The following is an 8,076-nucleotide window of genomic DNA, read 5'->3' as shown; positions in this document are numbered from 1 at the left end:
AATGTTTTAAATGTCTTTAGGGCACAATAGCGGAGCGGCTAACTGCCCTTTTTCATCAGAATCTTTCAGTTCATGATAAAAGCGTGAAAATTGGCATGAACAGTCTCCATGGATCACTTGACAAGAAAATTGTCCGAGGCAATTGAAATTTCAAGATGGCGGCCATTTTTCAAGATGGCCACCACCTTATGGGAGCACTAAGTGATATAATGGTTTATTTGGTGATACAAGCATGAAAATTGCCATGAGCTGTCTCAAAGGCTCATTTGACAAGAAAATGCTCACAGCCACTTTACATTTCAAGATGGCAGACATTTTTTAAGATTTCCACCACCTAAATGGAGCATTAAGCAATATAATTGTTTAGTTAATGACACAAGCATGCAAATTATTATGATCAGTCTCTATGACAAGAAATCACTTCCAGTCACTTGAAATTTCTATTTTCAAGATGGCTGCCCCCTGGATCCTCAAGAGATCAATTTTCTCATAGAAATTTATTTATTTTTCATTAAGGACAATTTGGTGTAATTTTATTTTAGATTATGTTAAAGAACAACTTTTAACACATCATCAAAATACAACATTTGTTGATCATAGATAGATTAGAAAAGAGTGAATATCTGCACTACCAGGGCACAAACCAGATGGTGTACAGATCGCACAGGATTTAAATGGCATGAATGATTGGATTAAGTGTAGGGTTAAGGCATTAACTTGGTTGTATCCCATACATCAAAGTGCCAGGTAAAAGGTGGTAAAAGGATAAACTACTGCTGCTGAAGACACCGACGATACCAAAGATATCCATGTCAAGAGGCCAAGAAGATCCCAGCCCTGCAAAAGCTTTGTGCTTTATCTGTGAGAGCATTGATCTTATTTATATTGACTCATAGAATAGACTATGTGACAACCAGGAATAGTCTGGTGACCACTGGAGAGACGGGTGACAGCTGGAATGTAGACGGCATCCGGGAGCAGGTTGGGTTAGTGCCTCAGCTTGTGTCTTCCGTGAGGAAGAAGCCCAACAAACCCACGGTTAGGAGGGCCATTCAAGCCGCAAGCGGAGCCTGCATGCGGCACCACCACCACCATTGGGCCAGGTGGAGCCTACAGTACCATTGCAGCTCAAGAATGTACCACTCCTGAGTGAAATGTCTGGAGCTGGAGTCTGGTGCAATGCACAGGTCCTGGACCTGGTGAGACATAGGAGGGGCCCGGACAGGAGTCAATCCACAAAGCCTAGTCCCTCCATGCGCGAGATTTCCCTCTCCCAGTTTCGGCAGAGTAGTTCCGGAGCGGTGGAGTGAATGGTCCTGTCTTTCCCCAATGGGACTGATCGTGGGTAGCTACTAGGACATAAGTCTTACTAACTTAATCATAAGCCTGATGTTAACCAAATCATTAAGCATGATGTTGCGAGACCCGAAACCCCAATGAGCTTGGGCTACATCACTGATGATACGTCCCAGGTGTATCCATGGGATGTTTTTGTTATGAAATAATGGAACATTTCTTGCAATGGTATCATAACTTGCAATGGTATCATAACCAGTACGATTGTGCTCTCTGCTGAATAAACTCGGCTAAATTAGTTTTTCCTCAGTGACCTATTGACAAATGAAACATCTGTCCCAGTTAGTTTTCTCAAGTGTTATGATGGCTTCTGCCATGTCTTAGGCAGAGGCCGAGGGTTTATCCTTTTACCACCTTTTACCAAGCACTTTGATGTATGGGATACAACTAAGTTCATGCCTTAACCCTACACTTAGTCCAATCGTTCTTCCAATGCCATTTAAATCCTGCGCGATCTGTACACCATCCTTTTAATTAAAACCCCATTAACCATGGCTCGGCTCTCCCACACTGGCACAACCTGTCAATTCAGGTGCGGCTATCTAACTAGCTGACATTGAACCCCATTCTGAGTTTAACAGCAGTGATATATCACCAAATGTGCCCTGGTAGTGCAGATATGTTTCTAATCTATCTATGATCAACACTGTTGTATGTTGAGGTGTTAAAAGTTGTTCTTTAACATAATCTAAAATAAAATTTCACCAAATCGTCCTTAATGAAGAATACATACATTTCGATGAGACAATGGATCTTTTGAGGATCCAGGGGCCCATCTTGAAATAGAAATTTCAAGTGGCTGGAAGTGATTTCTTGTCATAAAGACTGCTCATACCAATTTGCATGCTTGTGTCACTAACTAAACAATTACATTGCTTAATGCTCCATTTAGGTGGTGGCAATCTTGAAAAATGGCCGCCATCTTGAAATTTCAAGTGGCTGTGGGTGTTTTCTTGTCAAATGAGCCTTTGAGACAGCTCATGGCAATTCTCATGCTTGTATCACCAAATAAACCCTTATATCACTTAACTGCTCCACTAAGGTGGTAGCCATCTTGAAAAATGGCCGCCATCTTGAAATTTCAAGTAGCTGTGGGTGGCTTATTGTCAAGTGACCCACAGAGACTGCTCATGTCAATTTTCATGCTTGTATCACCAAATAAACCCTTATATCACTTTTTTTGCTTCACTACGTGGTGGCCAGCTTGAAAAATGGCCGCCATCTTGAAATTTCAATTGCCTCGGCCAATTTTCTTGTCAAGTGACCCATGGAGACTGTTCATGCCAATTTTCACGCTTTTATCATAAATTGAAAGATCGTAGCACCTAGCTGCTCCGCTACAAGGCCAAATGCCAGGGCAGGAAGGCCATAAAATAAGACAAGGTCTTAGTCCATTGAAAGAATTATATGAAATTTAAGGGTTAAGGATGATTTAATATGTAGACTATCTGTAGTGAAATAATTAATATTTATAATCTGATCCATGCTAATTGCTAAGCCCTGCACCAATCAAAGTCACTGGATTTGTTTAAAGGTGGGGACTCGGGGGAGTAATGAATTCAGAATCTCACCAAAAGACACTGGTGTCTACATGTGCAGCTGGGGCATTAAAGGAGTAGTTCACCCCCAAAATGACTTTTTTTCTATTGATTAGTCACGCCATGGAGACTAGAGTTCAATAATATTTTTAGTTTTTTGTCGCATTCCTAAGACAAAAATGTGATAACAATAAATTTACCCCCATTCGTTCCGGATGGGGACCCATTTCGAAACGGGTCCCCATCCGGAATCAATGGAGGTAAATGTACTCAAATCAATTTTTTGTCTTAGGAATGTGACAAAAAACAAGAAATATTATTGAACTCTAGTCTCCATGGCGTGACTAATCAATAGAAAAAAAGTCATTTCAGATCTCGGCGAGGTGGAGGCAGACGCGGGGGTGTGAAGGTACGAAAACCGGCCGAAAGACGCGGACGCGACCGTGGTTTGCTATAGGGCTACTGACCACTAGTTGAGCATCTTACACAGTATAGCTTTAAATATTAAGAGGCAGAAATCGTGAAAATAGCTGATCTACATTCACACAAGCCTCGCAAACGCGAGACGTTGTGTGCATGTAGATCTGCTATTTTCACAATGGAACCGTATAATACAAAATGTAATGCCTCAACTCTTAGTGCTCGTCAGGGTGGGGGGTCCCCAGTTAAAATATGATTATGTTGGGGGTAGCAGCCTGAAAAGGTTGAGAACCACTGTCCTGGAGGACTCCAGTACCCTGGACCCCAGTGAGCAATCTCTGGGGGTCCGGCCTGCCTACATGCCAAGACAATGGCCTGAAGATGCCCAAAAAACAACAAAGGAAAAATTAAGAAAAGTAGTGTGGCATGTTCATTGTATATGTTCATACAGCATACACAGACAGGTAGACTATTATGTGCTGGTGTCCACACCGACCAAAATGACACTACAACAGAACTCAGCATAAACCTGGTCATACCATGTCTGGTCAAAGGTCAATGTTTGTGACCAGTGATGCAGTGACTCAGGGCCGTTTTTAGCTATAGGCGGTATAGGCGGCCGCCTAGAGCGCCGACCTCAAAGGGGCGCCCGCCGAAATGGAGTGATTTTTTTTATTTATTAAAAAAATAAAATAAAAATATAGCTGCAAGCAGCGATAAAGTGTACAAGGCATAAAAAGCAGGAAAGCAAAAAGCCATCAAGGGAAAGCAAAGAAGAATATCAAAGAAAAACTAGAAGCAGTGTTCTTCCGAACAGGACTCCGGCAGGTCAGGTAGGTTTTTTTTTGGCCTAGTGGTGACTCTACAATAGGCCATAGTGAAAAGGGTGCCACGTGTTCTTGGGCCTTTCACGGCAATCGGACGCTGCATGCGGGATTTGAAGCATTTTGTTCCAAAAATGTGTTTTGCAAAAATTGACCCGCTGGTGGCACTATAACAGGCCAATGTGAGAAGGGTGGCATCTGTTCCTTGGCCTAGTGGGAATGTGTGTGCAAAATCTCACACACACAGCAGGCTGCGTTTGAGACATTTTGTTCAAAAAGGAGCAATCCTGCAAACCTTGGAATTCAATGTTAGCCAATTAGATAGAATATGATATCTGACAAATCTGTCATGATTACATCACTGTAGAGATACTGTGTACTGATTTGTGTGATTTTCGGATAAAATCTGAAGGAGTAATATCGAAGAATGTATTTTACATACTGTAAGTCGGCCTTCTGGTGGTGCTATAAATGGCAGACGTGAAAAATGCAGGGCACAGGTTTTTCCTTGGCCTCTGGGAAGTGTGCATACAAAGTTTTACACTAATCGGTGGTTATAGGTAAAAGCACAAATTGGCCTCTACACAACATGTATGCAAAAGACTGTAGGCCTATATGCAACAGACATAAAAAAACTGTGATACTATGCACCTGGACAGTTTGATGATGTACATAGTAAGCCTTGCTGAGCTATGAAGACCATATGAATCGGCCAGGCTATGAATCTCATAGGGCAGGAGCCTATCTCCTGTTTCTGTAGCGTAAGCAGCTTGATGTACAAGTACACCCCCTGGACATGACACTAGTATGTCGCAGGGAGTTACCCCCAATCCAACCCTTGATGCTGAGTTTCAAGCAGGGAGGCACTGGGTCCCATTTTTTAGAATCTTTGGTATGACGCGACCCGGGTTTGAACCCAGATCTCCCAGTCTCAGGGCAGACACTCAAACCACTAGGCCACTGAGCTGGTACATGATATCATTGCAATCCTTGGAAATCACAACATAGGTGTAGACATGACAGTTTGTATTATAATGCTTGTTTCAGGATTTATGATGCAAAATACATTATTTAGTAATGCGGATATTAAAATACGCATCAAGGGGGGTTGGGGGACATTTTTAGGAAGGCTCCATATCAGACATTGTTCAAGGAACCAAACTGTAAAGTCTACCAAATGTCATGGTTTTATGCTTATACAAACCCCAGGCGGGATTCGATCCAACGAGCTTCTACATGAAAGGCATATGCCCTGACCACTACACTAGGCAGCCAAAGGATCTGTTAACCATGTTTGTTTAAAAAAAAGGTTCTATGTAGGCTGAGTGCCTTGATTTTATTGATTTCTTTTTTATATTTTGGAGGCTTGGGGTGAAATCAATGTAATCTGAGTATTTCTGACATTTTCGAGTGATCATATTTTCTTTTACTCAGAACAGAAAAAAAACAGCCGGTAGAGAAGGGCTCATTTTAAACATGAACGTAATCTGGAGTTCAGACGTGTCAACATTAAAGAGTTTGACATATGCCATGGGCATCCAGGATGTTAACGTCAACTCAACCCGACGTGGGGTTTGAACTGACAACCATCCGTATACCAGGCACAGGCACTGACCACTACACTACGGCAGTCACACATAATGGACCTGTCATTTAAAAAAAAAAAGGAAAGACAAAAGAAAAAGTTTCATGTAAATCTACAGTAGTTGTGGGGCTCATTTTAAACATGAACGTGATCTGGAGTTAGATCAGACGTGTCAACATTAAAGAGTTTGACATATGCACATGCCATGGGCATCCAGGATGTTAACATCAACTCAACCCGACATGGGGTTTGAACTGACAACCATCCGTATACCAGGCACAGGCACTGACCACTACACTACGGCAGTCACACATAATGGACCTGTCATTTTAAAAAAAAGAAAAGAAAAGAGAAAAAGTTTCATGTAAATCTACAGTAGTTGTGGGGCTCATTTTTAACATGAACGTGATCTGGAGTTAGATCAGACGTGTCAACATTAAAGAGTTTGACATATGCACATGCCATGGGCATCCAGGATGTTTACATCAACTCAACCCGATGTGGGGTTTGAACTGACAACCATCCGTATACCAGGCTCAGGCACTGACCACTACACTACGGCAGCCACACATAATGGACCTGTCATTTAAAAAAAAAAGAAAAGAAAAAAGAAAAAGTTTCATGTAATGTACTTGACGCCTTCTTTCAAAATGATATAGCGCCCCCCTTTGGCCAATTGGGGTAAGATTGGTTTCAGTGATATTTGGACTAACCCTCTACAGTAGTTCATCATGAAAATGTTACTTTGCATGTATGTTTTAGAGGCAGAAGAATAATTTGCATAAAACTTGCAATATTCATTGAATTATTAAAAAAACATGTTTAATTTTTTTTTAAATCCGATCTGACAGATCTTTAGATATTGGTCCAAAGTTCATGTAAAAAAAGTTCTGTGCACGTGACGCGAAAGTTCCGGAATAAAAGCGGGTTTAAGTGTTTTACAAACTGCTCAAAATGGTAGAAAATCTAAGGACGGAGCGTACTTAACAAAGACACGGATGGCTTCCGCTTGAGTCAAGGCACGCGTGTAACCAAGTTGCATGTCTTTAAACGAAACGAGGCATGACTTATGCCCCTTTAAAGTTTGAGTTTTCAAACGCTTCGTATAGCGCCCCCCTTTGGCCAATTGGAGTAAGATTGCTTTCAGTGATATTTGGACTAACCCTCTACATATTTGCCAAATGCCATGAACGTGTCACTTTGCATGTATGATTTAGAGGCAGAAGAATAATTTGCATGAAACTGCATTATACAGTGAATTATTAAAAAATAATGTTTCGCTTTAAAAGAAATCCGGCCGCTGTGCGATGACTGTATTGGTCCAAAGTTCATGTAAAAAAAGTTTCGCGCACGTTACGCGAAAATCCCAGGAGGAGATAGATTTTGACTGTTTTTCATATAATTCAAAATTGTGGGAGAAGTAAAGGTCAGAGGTCAAAAGTCAGAGCGTAAAAGTTGTTCGGCATGAGGAGACGCACAAGTGTATACAGGTTTCATTGCTGTACCTGAAACAGGGCATGAGCTACACCTGTTCAAAGTTGGCATTTTTCAAAGGCTTCCTACAGCGCCGATTGTTGCGAGCTTCGCGTTTTAGCCGTTTGGCATAGTCCTCTGCCATACTGCCGAGTTTCGTAAAAAGCGACTGCACGGTCTAGCCGCTAGAGAAAAAGTGGCGGAAGAATAATAATAGTGCTGAAGTCCAATATCAATAAGTGGCCTTCGGGCACTTCGTGCCTTGGCCACTAATAATCGGCGCCCCCTCTTGTGGTTTATCTCACCCAGACGATCCAGTTGCTTACTATGTGGGTCAAAATAAAAAAAATATTATCAATCATAAAAACTTGAGCATCAGAGGCAGCCTGCGCTCAGTCGCAGCAGGGCGAGATGAATGAGATTGGTACTACCCCGCCCCCGCACTCTTCATCAAAGGGGGCGCCGATCGCTCAGCACAGCCTGGGCTGGGCGCAGCCTGGCTGGCCTTGGCCAGTGTTACATACATAACAAATAAATAAATAAATAGAAATAAATTGTCATGCGAATGATCATGATTGTGACCAGTCCAGACTGTCCAGTGGCAGTGACGAATCATCATGATGATCAATCAGTCATGAGTCATCATCATTCGCACTGACGAATCTCGGAATCTGCCGCGACACAATGCGGGACTGGGTCAGGTTGATGAGAGAGAGAGGAGACAGGTGTGATGGAAACTGGAAGACAGACAACAAGAAGACGAGCGAGAGTAATCACAGCACCGTCAGCACGTCTTTTCCGGGACTGCAACAACAAGCATGTATGGATGTGCAAAGCAAGCAACAAGTTAGTCTAGTATGTAAACATTGTAGATTTATTA

Source organism: Nannobrachium achirus, assembly GCF_963921795.1.
Source record: "Nannobrachium achirus genome assembly, contig: SCAFFOLD_224, whole genome shotgun sequence".
Classification (NCBI taxonomy): Eukaryota; Metazoa; Chordata; class Actinopteri; order Myctophiformes; family Myctophidae; genus Nannobrachium; species Nannobrachium achirus.
The sequence above is the reverse complement of the archived record's forward strand: the minus strand, read 5'-3'. Positions refer to the sequence as shown.